Here is a 16,733-nt window from a genome sequence, read left to right as displayed (position 1 = left end):
CTACAGGAAAAAGCTTCGACGCTGGCACTCTTATTTTACTACTGTACCCGGAAATAATCTCCCTTGTCAGAAAGATAATAAACTTTAAAAAAATCACTAAAGTTTCTCCACCTTCATCACTGATTCAAAATAATTCTTTGAAAATAATTCTTTCAAATCGATAAAAAAATCCTCTGGATCTAAATAGACATCTTCTTCACTCCACAAATCGACAAAAATGCACGGATTGAACTCGAATTCTATTACCGGTTTTCCCGAAAATCTATCTACACCAACATCAAGAACTTTCGTTATGTTTAAGTAAATTAATCACTACAATGGCTAACTTCGAAAAAAATCTTAATAATGGAAAACAAAAATTTAATTTAAAGACCACAGAAGAAAAACGCGGTCGCGGAAAAAAATTTGAAGGAACATTGAGACATTTGTAGAAATTGGATTTACGCTTTGTCTTGCCGTTATCAAAATGTTCGGATAATGTTTTTTCAGATCATCTGAGTTGTTTTCTCTTGTTGTACCCTATAAACATAACCAAAACATAACCTACATATAAGAAAAGACCAAAAGGCAGGACCGGAACAGATCCGTGCCAATCTGGAATACAAAACAAGCGAACACAAACCTGAGAGCTTAAACATGAAGACTTGAAAGTGACAACAGTTTTAATTTGCCAGCAAGCAAAAGTAGATCAAATCAACACAGGTGGTGTCCCAATGCATGGCTCACCTGTTGTTTGGCTTACTGCTGTGCTGTTGGCTTGGTGTCGAAAATCGGGAGCCGCGACTAGATCAAATCGATCAAAGCGTTAGCAAAAAAAAAACGACCAAGAATTGAACTACTTAATCTTAGCATTAAGCCTGTCCTAAAAGCCGCCCATATGACCGTCAACAATAAAATTCCTGCCGGGCACCCTCGAATCGACTTTCGTTCGATGTGACGCGGCACTGTTATTCTTTTGGTGTGTTTGTATGTATGTATGCGTTCATTTATTGTTGAGCAACGGAAAGACAAGGTTAAGCAGACTTAACGCATGTGGACACAAACTCAAAAGGCAGGCATCTGGGGGAGAGACCCCAAAATAAATCGTATCAGTTCGTGCCTCCAGGGCTTTGAAATGGAGCACAAGTTTTAGCCGGCCGCCGCCACCGTTCGAAGCACTAGGCTGAATAGTGTGCTCGAATTTCGATTTCAGTTTCACCTTTTACGAGTTTTACTGTTTTCGATCAGTGCAAGTAGGATTTTCGTTTTTTTTTTTGTGGTCTGAGCCAGGCTCTATGGGCTTGATAGTGAAATTGTCATCTTTCAAACTGTATATTATCTTGGTTGAACAGGTTTTTCGGATTTCCAAAGTCGGACACAAGGCAATCAACGTAAATGCTGCACAAGTTGGACAAGCTTACAACTCAACAGAAGTTCAGCAAAAGTAGACATTTATAAAATGTACCTTTATAAACAAATTGTTGTCTTAAATATTTTTTGGCTTATCTTCTATATAGTAGGATCATAAAAAATAATATTTTCAAATCTTCAAAGTTCAAATTTCTGGTACCTACCCTTTTTTAAACCTTCAAAATGTATTGTTCACACAAACTTCCAATTTAGAGAATCCCGAGACTGAAACATATCCCCCATGTGTGGATTTTCACTTGGAAAAAGAAATCACTGACCGGTTGTAACGTTTAACTTTTAAACCGACTAAAGGCTTCTGCGACGATTTTGTACAAGCAAGGATGTTGTTTGGGTCTAGATGGGTATGAATCCTAAGAAAACATAATAAAGCCTGATATAGGGATTCTTTAAGCGTTGGACGGAACGCCTATAAATTTTTTTTTGGATATGTAAGATTTTTTTTTATTTCCAAGCTCCGAACTGATTTCGTAATTTTTTTTTTGCAACTCCAGCTCTTCCAGCCAATTTTTTGATTTACCATTTTGAACATTAACACATTGCATTGATTTCGCTTGTCAGATATTCTCTTATTTTCTAATCCCCAATAATCAATTTTCTCACAACCAACTTTTGTATTCGAAACAATGCTCACGGTGCTGCCTAACTCCAGGAACAAACATAATCAGAAATTTTTGAAAACAACAATCTTTTGGGATCTTCCTACAAGTTATTTTTCTTCCATTTTACATTGTTTTCTATGATCGCAAGGTATACTAGACATTTCCATGTAAATGTCCCGATAAACCTCAAGATCAATGTGCCTAAGTATAGTGGGGGTTCGATAAGTTCGAATACAAATTAAAATAACAGTAATTCAAATTCAACTGGAGAGATTTTTTTTACTCAAATGGAAAGGTAATTCAATAATGGTCAATCGCACCTTTTGTTTAGATTTTTTTTTACCTTAAACCAATTATATGAGCTTCAGCGGTTTCTCGAGTCCATCGTACGCGGTACGCTCTTCTATTGTTGAAATTTCGTTCCCCATAAGAATGCTGACGATTTTTATTGAGTCAAAATAGGTTTCCTGTATTTGTTTATTCTCGACAACATGTATGATATACATATGTAACTACCAAGAGAGCTATATTTGAAGGGCAAGGCATTTTTCGTTTTGAGCCAATATTTCCAAGAACTTGTATTATTCTGTGTAAAATGACCTATTAAAATAAACACTACTTGATTAGCCAAAAAAATCCATTAATGACCAATGTAAACTTAATACAAAGTTACACAAGAACATATTTGATGATTCTTATCTTTTTATGATGTGCAATTATTCTATGCTCCATCACGTTGATAAGCTTTTTGATAAAAATCAACTAACACGTAGCTACTTTTTCGACATTTCACATATAATACGAATAATAGATTTTATGAGACAAGTTCAGGAATTCTGTACTTGTTTATTCTCGACATCATTTATGATCATGAGAATTTGACCAATAGAGGCAGATTAGGTGACCTGTAAACTAATTATTTTGGTCAATATTTTGGATTTCTTGCATGTACCAGTTCTTGTGGTCAGCGTTACAACATTTACAGACTTTTCTGTAATCATACAGATTTTTTTCAAATTTTTGGAACCAAGAATCTGTATATAAAGATTTAAGAATTTTGAGGAATCATACAGATTTTCAGTCCCCGGCAGATTTTCACTGTTTACTATTAGGTACAGATTACGGTAGCAGTCAACAATCTTCCTACAGGCATATCCAAGATGTGAAATTTTCAAAAATAAAAACGTATTCTGCTGTCCACAAGCTTCAAAATGAGGCTCATTTGATGAAAATCTTGGTCAAATATGCTTCAGAGGGCCAATCAAGTGTATGAAATTGGCCTATAAAAACCAAACCAATCTAAGGTATGCCAAAAATTTTCAGCACGTTTTCGGGCTAGACAAATCCGGGCTATTTTATCTAAAAACCCTGGCATGATCCGGGCATTTCATTCTAAAATTGTTGAACAGAATTTGGTCAAATTTGATCAAAACCCAGGAATAATTTAACCAAAATCAAGAAAAAATAATTAGCAAAACCCTTCAGCAGATTTAAATCGTATTTAAGGCTTCCAAACAAACTCTTCATGATTATTTTGATAAAACTTGCTCAAAAAATTTCGTTTTGGGCGCAAAGATAAAAAAATGTGCAGCACAGTTCGTATTTTTACTCTTTGATTTGGCAAATAAAGAGAATAAATCGGGCCTTTTTTAAAATTAAATAATCCAATCTACAGGACCGGACTTTTCATATATTTTGTTTTAAATATCCGGGCAAATTCTTGTTTCAATCCATTTATCATTCAATCCTACATTTCTGATACATTCTGCATACAAACGATGTACAGATTTCAATACAGAATGTTGAGATTCTATACAGATTGAAAAGATTTTTTAGCTTAAAAAAAACTAGATTTTTATGTGGCAACGCTGCTTGTGGTGTGGAAAGGCTGATAAAAAACAAACACTTAATGAAAATTAATTCTTCGAAACCAGGAATAGTTTGTGAGATAATAGCACAAAATTACTCGAAAAAAGTTAGATGTATATGCTACGGCTTTACCACACCATTTGGTTAAAAAGTGTATTCGAACTTATTGAACACCCTGTACATGGAAAATAACAGGTATGCCATTGCGCTTAACCTCACTTGAAAGCTCAGTGTATGTACACAGCAGGCTTGCATACTAACAAAAATTGTTTTGAAAATTTGGCGGTTTTGTATAGAATGGCAATCAAAATTATTAATTTCTCCATCGATAGCCATTCGATTATTTTGAAAAGGGCTTCAGACTTATGATCGATTCTTCAGGCTCATCGGGAACTTTTATTTTGCGTTGGATTTTCGGATCTGAACCATAAATAATGAGCATTCAAAAGAAGTTTTCATCGCCGTCCCTCTTTGTTGAAAGCAAGCAATGTCTGTCTATGTTAAAAATGTGATAAATGATCTCATAAAGTTCATATTTCTGTGATGAAAAGTCAATTCGTTAGAACTTTTATTCAAATCGCATAGGAAGTAGGTCATCCTAGGCAAAAATATCTCCAAATTTTGTACCTTGTACCGCTACGTAGTTCTCGTACAGGATGTTTCGTTATTCCCCGACACAGTTCTGTTTACTATAGTAACTCGTTTTTCGTGAGAGGTATCGTTAACTGGAACGTTATTCCTTTCCATGTAAAATCTATTAGATCTAGGTCAGAGTTCAAGAGGGGTTTATTAGCAGGACTTGCAGATTAAGAACGACATAATCTTTAAGAAACGAGCGAATAAAAATTTAGCTAGGAAAACACATCAGTTTAACACATTGTAACAAGTTATAAGATTGTATCTTACGTTACATAATGGCAATAAATAAATAAATAAATAAATAAATAAATTGACAAAAAGCCTATTTAATTACTTTATGTAAGCTATATCGAAAAGCCAAATATTGTTTGTTGCATTAAAATGCATCAGTGCATATTTTTCTCATAATTTAATGCTTGCCAATTTTATGAAAAATGTGATTTTCTTATAAATTTCATACATTTGCTGATTTTTCCCATAACTATTTTTGGGGGCCTTTTACCAATACGTTTAAAGAAAGCGGAATAGACTACCTTGATATTTCAAAGTACCATGGTGCCTAAGAATGTTTCGTTCAAAATGTGAATTTAAATAATATGGTAGGCGATGGTTTGTTGGTATCGCACGAGTTTTTTTTCGCTCCGTCGCGGTGGAATTTTTTTTTTTTTTAGTTTAAGAAGTTGTAAAATTTGATTTTTTTTTCTTGAATTAATGGATAATGCATAGTGATCAACAATTGCGTGTTTCATTGTTTGAGCCCAACCCGATTCTCCGTTGATTTCGTCAACCTCTAGCAGGTTGAATGATTTGCTAATAGAGGAAACACACTTGCTATGTACTTGAACAATGATGAGTTCTTTCTATTATCCTCAAATCCTAAGTGTGAGCTCCTCAAAAGTATGCAATGTGTGTCACACGAAAATTTGCAGCTTAAAGACACAATACGATTATGAATACGTAAAATCGAATTTTGACGATTGATTGATTGAAAAGTACGGGTCTTTCATCACTTTTTTACATTTTTCGTGGTTATGATCTTGAAAAATAAAAAAAATACTTATGCGTAACGTATAGCTTTTAACTTCAGCTTTTTTGGACACTCAAGGAAATTTTTTTTTAACATTCCGTAGCTGATCTATAGTCTTTTTTCTAATTTTTTTCTCAGACTTGAATAACAGAAAATTGAAGTGTTGTAGTTGAATAATGTATGAGAAACATATTTGAGCTACATTACGAGGTTTCCCAAACTATAGGGGAGAGTGGGGATACTTGATCCCTACCTACCTACCTAAGGGTCCAGCGCCGATTGACCGGCGCATAGGGCTGAGATAAAAGATCTCCACTGCTGGCGATCCGGAGCCAGCGTCTTCACTTGCTGCCAGCCAAGGTTCTCGTCAACTGTGCGGATTTCAGCGGCTAGACTTCGCCGCCACGAGCTTTTGGGCCTGCCTCTTCTTCGATGCCCATCTGGATTCCAGTCAAGCGCCTCTCTGCAAATCTCGTTTTCATCTCTTCGCAGCGTGTGCCCAATCCATCTCCACTTACGTTCTCGAATCTCGATTTCTAGCGCCTTTTGATGACACCGGCGATGAAGTTCAACGTTTGAGATCCAGTTGCCAGGCCACCAAGCGCGGATGATGTTCCGCAGGCAGCGATTCACAAAAACTTGCAGTTTTCGCGTCGTCACCGCATATGTGCACCAAGTCTCACACCCGTACAGCAATACGGATTTGACGTTTGAGTTGAAGATTCGGATCTTAGTTCGTAGAGAGATCTGGCGTGACCGCCAGATCTTTCGGAGACTCGCAAACGCAAATCGGGCTTTTCTGATCCGGGTTTCGATGTCCTTCTTGGTACCACCATCAGGCGTAATCTGGCTACCAAGATACTGGAAGCACTCCACTGTCTCAACCTGTTGTCCAGCTACCACGAAATTGGAACGATTTTCTGTATTGATTTCCATCGACTTGGTCTTTCCGACATTGATTTTGAGACCTGCTGCCTTGGAGCTTTCGGTGAGGTCATCGAGTTTGCTCTGCATGTCTTGTTGTGTTTGGGCGAGCAAAACAATATCGTCTGCCAGGTCAAGGTCGTTCAGTTGCTCCATGGTTGAAGGATTAGGGGAATACATGGTTGAAGGGGATACTTGATCCCCTTTTCTTATTTTTACTATATCTTTTTGGAAAAATTTAGCAACTCGCCGTCTTTGACATTTTCTTGTAACTTCAAGTTTCTATGCTCCAAAAATTAGATCGATACTTTAACCCGTTGATGATCTAGAAGCATTTTCGTGGGAGTAAAAAAAATGCGATTTTTCTGAAGTTAGGGGAGACTTGATCCCCAATTGAAGAAGACTTGATCTTTTATTCAGGAAGCCCTAATCCTTGTATAAAAATCAAACAAAACCCCAAGATAGAATGTTTATTGACTATTTTGGTCATGTTTGTTCTCATTTCACAATTTATAGCAGACATAAGAAGAAAAATCTATAACTTTGTCTCAACGCTAATAACATTGCATACTTAAAGGCGCTTTTTTTTATAATTAATAGAAAAATAATTATTTTTGCTCTTTTCTTCAGACAATTGTTTGATAAATTTTAGTTTTTTAATAAATATTAAAAAATAATAAATTTTAGTAATTTCGTAATCAGCAATCTTAACGATCAATTCAGAAGAAGAATATGCCGTTTAGAAGGGGTATCAATTGTACCCATAATCAACATTTTAGAAAACTTTTTCTGAAAAAAGTTGAGAGTTTTCCATTGCCTTGAAAATATGGCATTATGAAGTTCATTTTACGCTCGAACGATTGATACATTGGAACAAATATTTTTTTCATAATTTTCCCATGTTAGGAACATTTTAAAGAGATGAAAAAAGGTCTTCAAGTTACATTTTGTGAAATTTATTAAACAAAGTTCAATTACTCAAACAATTATTTTGTTAAAATTTTTTAAACTGCAAGCATTGTTATTTTGCTCATTTTGGCATATTTTTCTAGAACATTTGATCTTTGTAAGACATTCCAGTTTCGAGATAAAGCTAAGGAATCAAGTATCCCCAGGGATCAAGTATCCTCATTCTCCCCTACATTGTGTACAAATCGGTTGAGAAACAAGAGAGATATATTAATTTTAGTCAGGCAGGAGTATCAAACTGGGTAAATGGGATTGTAATGGATAAAAATTTCAGAGACGGATGAGGGTTAACTTAAATTAAACCTACATCTTTCGAGGAAATGCTGGCTAGCATCTCACAAATACTATAATCACCAACCGAATGGGATTCGATCTCCGTTTTCCGACCGTTCGCTTAGAAGGCTTGAACGCTATCCTTTTCGCCAAGGGCGGCGATGGCGGAAGAATTTTGTACATAAAATGTTTAATTTACATGCTTTAACAGCTTTTCAATAGCTTGATAGGTCATAGTCGGATTTTAAGATTAATTTTAGTTTTTTTTTACTTCAAATTATAATTTAAGACGTTTGATGTAGAGCTGTTCCTTCCAATGGGACTCTGAAATCTGGTTTTCAAATTTTAAAGAAAAGAATGCTGTTCCGCAATTCTGTACACGGTTCTAAACGTTATGTTTTGATAATCAATTCAATTCTTTTTAACTTTGTAAAGTATTTGAACTGTAATTATTGGTTTCGGATAATTAAAGGGTTGCCGATTACTGATTTAAGAAAAAGTACTAGAAAATGAATATTTTTATCTGAATATTGTCTAAGAAACATATTTGAGTTACATTACGAGGTTTCAACTATAAATTTTGTACAAATCGGTGTGTTATTTAAAAAAATAGATCAACCCACAATTAACCTAATACCAGTAGAAAAATCATGTCTCGACAAATTAAAATACAAACTAAGTTCCGATAAAATAATGAATGATTGCCTATATTTTCTCATTTACTATTTTTCGTTGGAACAGTGTAGAAAATGTGTTTATCTGACCGTATTGACTTTAAAACTTATTAGCGAACCATTGACTATCCAATCTTTTTCAATTCCATTGTTGAACCTTGTTTGTCTACCGTTTAGTGTCTATTCTGAAAAATAACTTTGTCTTTTACAAAGCCTATGAAAAATCCCAACAGTACTTTACAAAGAGTCCACTTAACTTACACAAAAGCTGCTGAGTTGTTTCCAACCTCTTTCATACACTGATTAAATCATAAGCCGGTGATGCAATGAATTTCAGCCGTCAAGATAACGCACTCAATCACTTCGAATTAGGTAGGTACCTTTCCTAGGCCTTTGCCGGACTCAAAGAAAGTCACCACTTCAAAAGCTCATTTTCGCTACTTCCGTTTCGAGGCAGGTCGTCAGTGGGGGCAGCATTTCGATAAGTTAGCTCCGAAACGATCCGCAACCGGCTGGCCGTTGATCATTTGTGATTTGCTGCCTCTTTGGTTTAATTTATTGATATTCGATTGGACAATCGGTCGGCGACGGTGCTTCGTCTTTTGGTTTCCCCTTGTTGGGATTTTGAGTTTGGTTTTTTTTTGGCAGGTGTACTTTGGCCCGTGATAGAGTTCGCTAATTTAAACCGGAATAAGTGTGCCGGACATCGTTATACAATACGGTTTTGATTCGATGCAACACTTGGCGGAGAAAGGTAACGGGTTTCAATTTTTCGGCGACAGCTTCGTGATTCGATATAATATCCGTGCTATAATTAGAATCGGTTTCGAATTGCACTAGATATGATGTAACGTGCCTCTTCGATGGTTTACACTGAGATGGCCATTGGAAATTGCTGCTTTATGGGTTCGATTTGCTAGTTAATTAATCTACGGAAAAAACTTCCTGTTCGATCTTGAATGTATTGGTCACCCTGGAATAGGCTTTCAGAAAAAAGCGTGACATTTCACGAAAAAAGCGGGACACAGCCAAATAAAGCGGAATAGTTAAAAAAAACTCTTAAAAAAGCATAATTGTACAGCAAAATTTATACGTATACTTTATCAGTGCGTATACCATCTACTAATATTGTTTATAGAAAGTACACTAAGTTTTTTTCAACGCAGATTGATTTTGCTCAGTTTTTTTTAATCTGAGTTCTATTCACAAGATTTTTGCCATATGCACAGTTATTTTCCACGGTTCTCTCGAATTTTAGGGATGAATCATCCTATTGGATGAAAATCCCAAGAAAAAAAAACTTCGAGAATTACACTTTATTTGAGAGAAAATATTTCAAATCGTACTTGTAAAAAAACTGTAATTTGTATAAAAATTTGTTTGTTTGATAATTTGTTTAAAAATTAGATAACTCAACAAAACTTTCATCTTTATATACTTCGGACAACTGAGTAGAAAAAGCTGGTGTATAATATAATGCAAATTAAATTAAGATTCCAGCTTAACACCTTGCAGACCAAATACAGGATATTTTGTTTTTCGCTTGCCGTGCTAAACATAGAATCATAACTCAGATGCTATGCATTTAATAATGAAATTTTATTCTACAAAAATAAAAACAGCACCTCTGACTGTAATGCCAAGAGCATTAGAGTTATTCAATATTGACTTATATTTACTATGAAACGTGCTGCCTAAATATTTTGAGAAAAAGGCTGAGGTATTTGGAAGATTTTCTGTGTAGAACCAATGAATTCCAACTGAGCCTAAAGTTTGATTTTTTCCAGTGTAAGTCAGTGAAGTTTGTAAAAGTTTTTCAAGAAAAAAAGCGGGAAATTTTGAGGAAAAAGCGGGACAGCGGGACAGGCTGCGTTAAAGTTAATAAATTACAAATTACAAAAATTACATTCAAAAAAAAAGTGGGACAGCGGGACATGCAATGCTTTTGCGTGACGGATGGCAACCCTACCCTGGAATAAATAACGCCTAAAAGTAAACAAGCTATATTTCATCATATTTTTAAACGCTATTATGTTGCCACTCCGTTGATATGTTGTTGATGTCCAACATCGCGGAAAAGTTGAAATTATAAATGCAAATCAAATAACTCTTTAGTGTTAATCGTTCTTCAAACAAGTTGTTTTTCTTCCCATATCTGGAATGGTCTGACTCAAAACTTCCTGAACAGACAAAACAGATCCTGGTCGTGCAAATGGGGAGGGTTGAAATTTTGGTTTAGTTCCCTAAACATAAAGCCACCATACAACCCAAGCAACCAAAAGTCACATATTTACTTGAATGAAGGCATTGAAAGTTACATATTGGCTGACAAAGAGAATCAACTGTCCAATTCCCTTTAGTGAACTTTATGTATTTATCTCAGGAGTAGGTAAAACCATCGCTAAAAGTAATGCATCTATGCATTAAACCTTATTGGAAACATGAATTGAACTGCATCAAAGAATTTCCAACTCTCTTTCATGATATAGAAATCATTGTAAATTAATTAATAATATTCAGGTTTAAGTTTTCAGTTTTATCCGAATTTTCTTTACTTACTTTTCAATACAGCTGATTGGTGTACATCTGGAAAGAGAAAAATTAAACCGGTTATTAGGTATGAAAGCAAACTTCTATGTCAATAAAATGTGTTAAGTCTTCGATGTAGTGCGAAGTGACAAATCCGAGTGTTGCGCAATCTTCATTTCCTGAAAGTATTGCACCATCCATACCTTCCTGGACCCATACCACGCATTTACTCTTCCACATTTTTCTCAACATAACCAAAATAAATAATCCATATTGGCGGCCAGTCCAGTCTAGACGGACCGACATAGATCGAGTACGATTGCGTCAAATGCCCTCCAAATAGTTTGCTGGGTTGGAATGGGTTGGTAGGTAGGTTTCGCTATGCTATGCTACCTCGAGCACCCGCCAGCCTACCCAGCTCCATCGAGGCCAAATCGACAACAACAAACTGGCTTAAGCGGCTAAGCGACAATGTTGTTGTTAGTGTTGTACCAATAATCGTCAAAGTCAGCATGGTGCCGCACTACTTTACTTTCACTGCCGAGACCGTCCGGAGTACCTAGGTAACTAATTTACGATTTAGCGGCACCGTCTGAAGGGAATTGGACTCAACAACTTTGTTTAATTCTACAACACTAAATAACTGGAGATAAAATGTATTGAATTTTTATTAAAGTTACATAGAAGAAGTTCAGGGAAACTTTCGTGGAAGTACGTATGTTTAATGTCTACTGAAACTTATGAAACATCTTTTCATGCGTCGTAGAACGGGAATGTCGAGATAAATCCGAAGATACTGCTAGGATGTTGAATTAGCAAACAGATTTATGTAGCTACCACACACACGGTTCGTCGCTAGCGAATGCTACCTTAAACGGGTATCGATATGCTTCTGCATATTTTTTTCGACTCTGTCGGCCGTTATAACAAATCTATACAAATGTGATTAATAAAAAATGGATTCAGGAAGAAAACCGACAAGCTGTTTAGTCATTCGTTATTATGTGTGCTGTTGGAAGGAAAATGTCAGTAAAACCGGAATCACATTCATTTATCTCGCAGCTTGAAGTTTTTCACAGATCAGCCGCGGAGTTTTATCTTCGGAACGTAAACTGGATTACCCACCCGTGGGTTGAGGATAAGACTGAAAGGGTAGCAGTAGTTCTTTTTTTATCTGACACAATCAAACGGGTTGGGGGTTTTGATTATTACCAAGTGCTGATCTCTAAGCATATGGATGACAGAACAATACTAGGTATATTTCTTAAAAAATATCAAAGCTTACAGCAGTTTACAATTTTTGGTTATTTTACCAACACCTTATTTCAAACTTACTTTTATGCAAGAACTTAAAATATATTTTTAGAAAAGAAAGGAAATTTCAAATGTGTCTTTTTTGCCCTCCCTTCGATTCTAAGGAGTGTATTCGAGAAAAATGCAACTTTTTATTTTATGAATAACTTTTGAATGCATGAACGGAAACTGATGATATTTTCAGTGAAATTATCAGGTAATTGAATGTTTACATTTGCAAATTTTTTTTGACTTTCTGTCAAGTGTTTTTCGAGAAGCGTCCAATGAAGAAGTTTATCGACTTTTATTTTTGGGAGCCTCGAACGCTATCTATGATTTGGAAAGTGAAGACGTTTTTCGATTAGTTTTTTTTGTTACCTGATGCTTGATTTTCAAAACAACTCAAAATCAAATTTTGATCGGAGTTATGACAATTTTAGCAGATTGACCTCCTTCGACACAAAAACAAAATGTTTGAATTTTAATCACTCCATCTCTGTTTTTGAGTAATTGCACCATTCCAGATACAACTAAAATATAGTATTAACTTTGTAGGATCTTTATAAGTGTTATTCAGGAAAAAAGTCGCACTTGGAGGCAATCTTCTTTGTATATTTAGCCATTCATTGTGTCAATATTTCGCTGACTGGTTTGCAGCTTCTACGGGTCATCCTCAAATGCTAGACATCAAATTTTTCCATTTTTTTTTCTCGTTCATCTTAGGAACATCAAGGTTTCATAGTTTCTGGATAGAAACCTGCCAGGTACCTACTCGCGGAAGAGTTCGTTTTGCTGTCCTTCACATATTTTTTCAAAATATCTCGTCGCTAGAAGTTCCAATATTTTGCGCACGATTTGACCACCGTATTTTGTTTAGTTTTACGGCTGGCAGCTTTTCCACCTTACAGAAATGAATTATTAGAAAAAAAATGTTTTTGTCACTTCCCTTATCGATTTTTCTGTATGTGCTTGATAAAATCTTTAATATTCCCTACTTTCATGGAATCAACCATCTTCACCTTATGAATAGTGAAAATTTGAATGAATTTAGATCTTCTTCGACCCTTAAACGATTGTCCATATTAACTTTACTCGAATAGTTGATTTCCAGCTGTTTTTGAGTGTCCCACTAGGAGTTACCTCAATTATTCTCGATTCTGTCCGAACAATTTAGACAATGTACTTCTGTATTGGACGATATCTCAGAAACCACTGAACAGAATGTCACAAAAATTTGCGCATATAAACATTTTACTAGTACCTACGTAGCTTCACTAAAAAATTAATCAATTTTCATTTATACATGCAAAAGTTATTAACAAAACAATGTGTTGCATTTTTTTCGCATACACTCCTTAGAAAATCTACAAAAAGTGTTGAACCTTTGTTAAAAAATCGTAGAAAATCGTGCATAAAAACTTACTCATTCAAACTGATTTAAAACAATACGAAAAATTAAAAATGCCACATATTGAACATACATTGAAAAAATAAAATCAAATCGATATATTTTCGATAAGTTGCCATCGGGTGACCCCTCGACTGTTTATGTTGCAAATCTTTCAATGTTTAGTAACTAGTACCTTGGCTCTGCAGCATTAGTTTACATGTAAAAAATGAAGAAAGATGTAATTACGAAAACGATTCTAATCTGCATCCAACAATAAGTGATCCCAGACCTCGACAAGGGTGAATCGCACCGAAATATTGCCTGAAAGTAAAATATTAGCTAATGTACGATCTACCACTTTCATTTGAATAATATGAAATTGATCATTGACTACTGTATAGGTTATGAAATAAATAATGCCAATATTTCACACAAGCACACATTTTCGAACCACTGTACTCACATATGCCAGCTATACGTGCGTCTTACAGCATTGGAACAAAGGTTAATATTAAAACAGGTAAGAAAACACAATTTTTGCATCGTTTGTGCTGAAATGGTATTCAATAATAATGTTAATCAGTTTTCTACCAATAATTTAAGAAAAAAAATGGTAAACATTTATTAGAAGATTAATTAACTTGTGATTTCTTTATCATGAATTCCCAATAGCACTATAGGATACGGATGAGTAATTACACATTTAGAACAAAAAAAGAATATTTAAAAAGTTATGATACATGAGCCATATAACTTAAATATAAATCAATCTGATACTTTTCATTTCACCGTGTATTCATCGATAAACGAGGTAACGAAGGATAGAACGATTAGAGAGAGGGAGATAAACAGGTATAGAGATTGAAAAACGGTATACAAATACGAGCGCTGGAAAAGTCAGTTTACTAACGAACTTTCAAGGCTACAGATGTGATTGTTGTTCGTTTCGTGATAAATCCGATGAATCCGACAAGCACGAGCTGCAAATTTAATTAATTAAACATTAAGAATTTCCAAAAAAATCTTAAGACCTCGGCGTAAGTTGCTCCATAATGTAAAAATCGCCATATTTAAAACGGAAATGGTGTGTCATTTCTCAGTTTCTAAGAACCGAGCACTATGTTGTTATTGTTTTTGGGACCTATAACAGCACAAGAAATAATGATTGCGAATCAATTAATTGTAAATATGTTCTAGTTTCAGATAAGTGATCATTAAAAGAAATAAAATTTCAATATATTCAGAAAACTTTATATACATTCACCGTATATTATGGCATCACTGAAGAACGTTTCTAAGTTTACAATCTTGAACATTTATTTTTTCTACAATTTTGTTAGAAACCGAAATACGGTTTAAAATAACGCTTTTCTAAAGCAAAAATATTAGTTTCCTCCAACCTTATACTGCATACGAGCTCAAATTTGCCCTAGACTTTTTTCCGCATATTTTAGCTTAATTCAGAACACTTAGAGATTTCAAACTGAATCAAAGCAATCGAAAGATACCCTTTAATTCAAACACGATACCTTGGTTGAAATCAAGGGAATTTTTCGAATGCTTTGATTCAGTAGCAATATTTAACCAAGTAGGCTCACAATACACATTAGTTTCCAAACGTTCTACTCCCGCCTCCTCGTACATTATAGTTTACCAATGATTTTTTTTCTAAAGGAAACATCGTAAATTAAAGTTTGGAGATTTCTTCTTGGAACAAAACTCAAGATCCATTTGTTTTTGTTGCTTTAGATTCAGTTACAATTTGAGCAAGAAATTATTGAATTTGTAAAAAAAATCAATTAAAAAAGTCCACTTTTCGCGAAAAAAACTTGAACTGATTATAATTCAATAAATAATGATCAAAAACCCACTTCACATTGGAATCGTTGGAATAAATTTCATCTTGAGGATATATGTACCGTTAATTGCTGGAGATAGTCGAAGACTTTGTCTATCTCGGCTCACTGGTGACCGCAGACAATGACACCAGCCGTGAGATCCGGAGGCGAATTATCAGCGGAAGTCGTGCCTACTATGGACTCCACAAGCAACTGCGGTCGAGAAGACTTTGCCCTCGTACGAAGTGTAACCTGTATATGACGCTTATTAGACCGGTTGTTCTCTACGGGCACGAGACATGGATATTGCTCGAGGAGGACCTGCGTACACTCGGAGTATTCGAGCGACGAGTGTTAAGAACCATCTTTGGCGGCGTACAGGAGAACGGAGTGTGGAGGCGAAGGATGAACCACGAGCTCGCGCGACTCTACGGCGAACCCAGTATCCAGAAGGTGGTGAAAGCTGGTCGGATACGCCGGGCTGGACATGTTGCGAGAATGCCGGACGACTGTCCTGCAAAACAGGTGTTCGCTACGAATCCGGTAGGAACAAGACGAGCGGGTGCGCAACGAGCGAGGTGGTTAGACCAAGTGGAGCGTGATCTGGCGAACGTGGGGTGCCCGAGAAATTGGAGAACGGTTGCTATGAACCGAGTGAATTTTAGGAATTATGTTCGTCAAGTTATGTCGTGAGACGGAATACTATGTAAATAAAATAAATGTACCGTTAATTCAAGTGTGTTTCTTTCCTTTTAGAACGAAACAGTAAATTTCGTTCAAATTGTGATGCTTTAGATCCAGTTAAAATTAAATAAAACACAATGGAATATGAAAATTTCGAAAAAAATCAATGTTTTTGGAAAACCCCGTGTTTAAATTAGTTAAATATTTAAAAAAAATCTGAATTACAAGCAATAAAATTTATGCCACAGCATCATTTGTATATGACAGAACTGATTAAATTTTAAATTTAATATAGGAAGATAAAAGCAAGATTTTTCATTTTTGACGAAACTATTTGTTTAATCACTATTTTTTTCGAAATGACACTGTTTTAGAGCTAATTTTCTTTTTCACTATCTTATAAAACACTATGATTTTCATTTGCTAAGTGCATGTTTTTTTTAGAAAATAACATTTTTGAAAAAAAGGGGAACTACTCTAAAAAGCCCTTCCAAGAATGTGAACGAATTGAACCTTTTTGTTTTGCAATCATTACTTTTCATGATTGCTAGCACTCTCACCTTCTACTGGAAGCATGAAAAGCTGAAATAATCATTTTTGGGCAAACGAAATTTG

General features: G+C 35.2%; 1 protein-coding gene across 3 annotated transcripts in view; it reads right to left on the bottom strand.

Moving 5' to 3' along the window:
• Positions 1–16,733, bottom strand: part of LOC129743863 (rho GTPase-activating protein conundrum) — a 352,674-nt gene that overhangs the window by 128,597 nt on the left and 207,344 nt on the right. For all 3 annotated transcript variants that reach the window (XM_055736074.1, XM_055736076.1, XM_055736075.1), the window contains one exon: positions 10,944–10,970. The gene's annotated coding sequence lies outside the window, so the exon portion shown is untranslated. The remainder of the gene's footprint in view (positions 1–10,943; positions 10,971–16,733) is intronic.

This window comes from Uranotaenia lowii, chromosome 2 (assembly GCF_029784155.1).
Source record: "Uranotaenia lowii strain MFRU-FL chromosome 2, ASM2978415v1, whole genome shotgun sequence".
Classification (NCBI taxonomy): domain Eukaryota; kingdom Metazoa; phylum Arthropoda; class Insecta; order Diptera; family Culicidae; genus Uranotaenia; species Uranotaenia lowii.
Note: the sequence above shows the minus strand (reverse complement) of the source record. Positions and strands in the feature narration are given on the sequence as shown.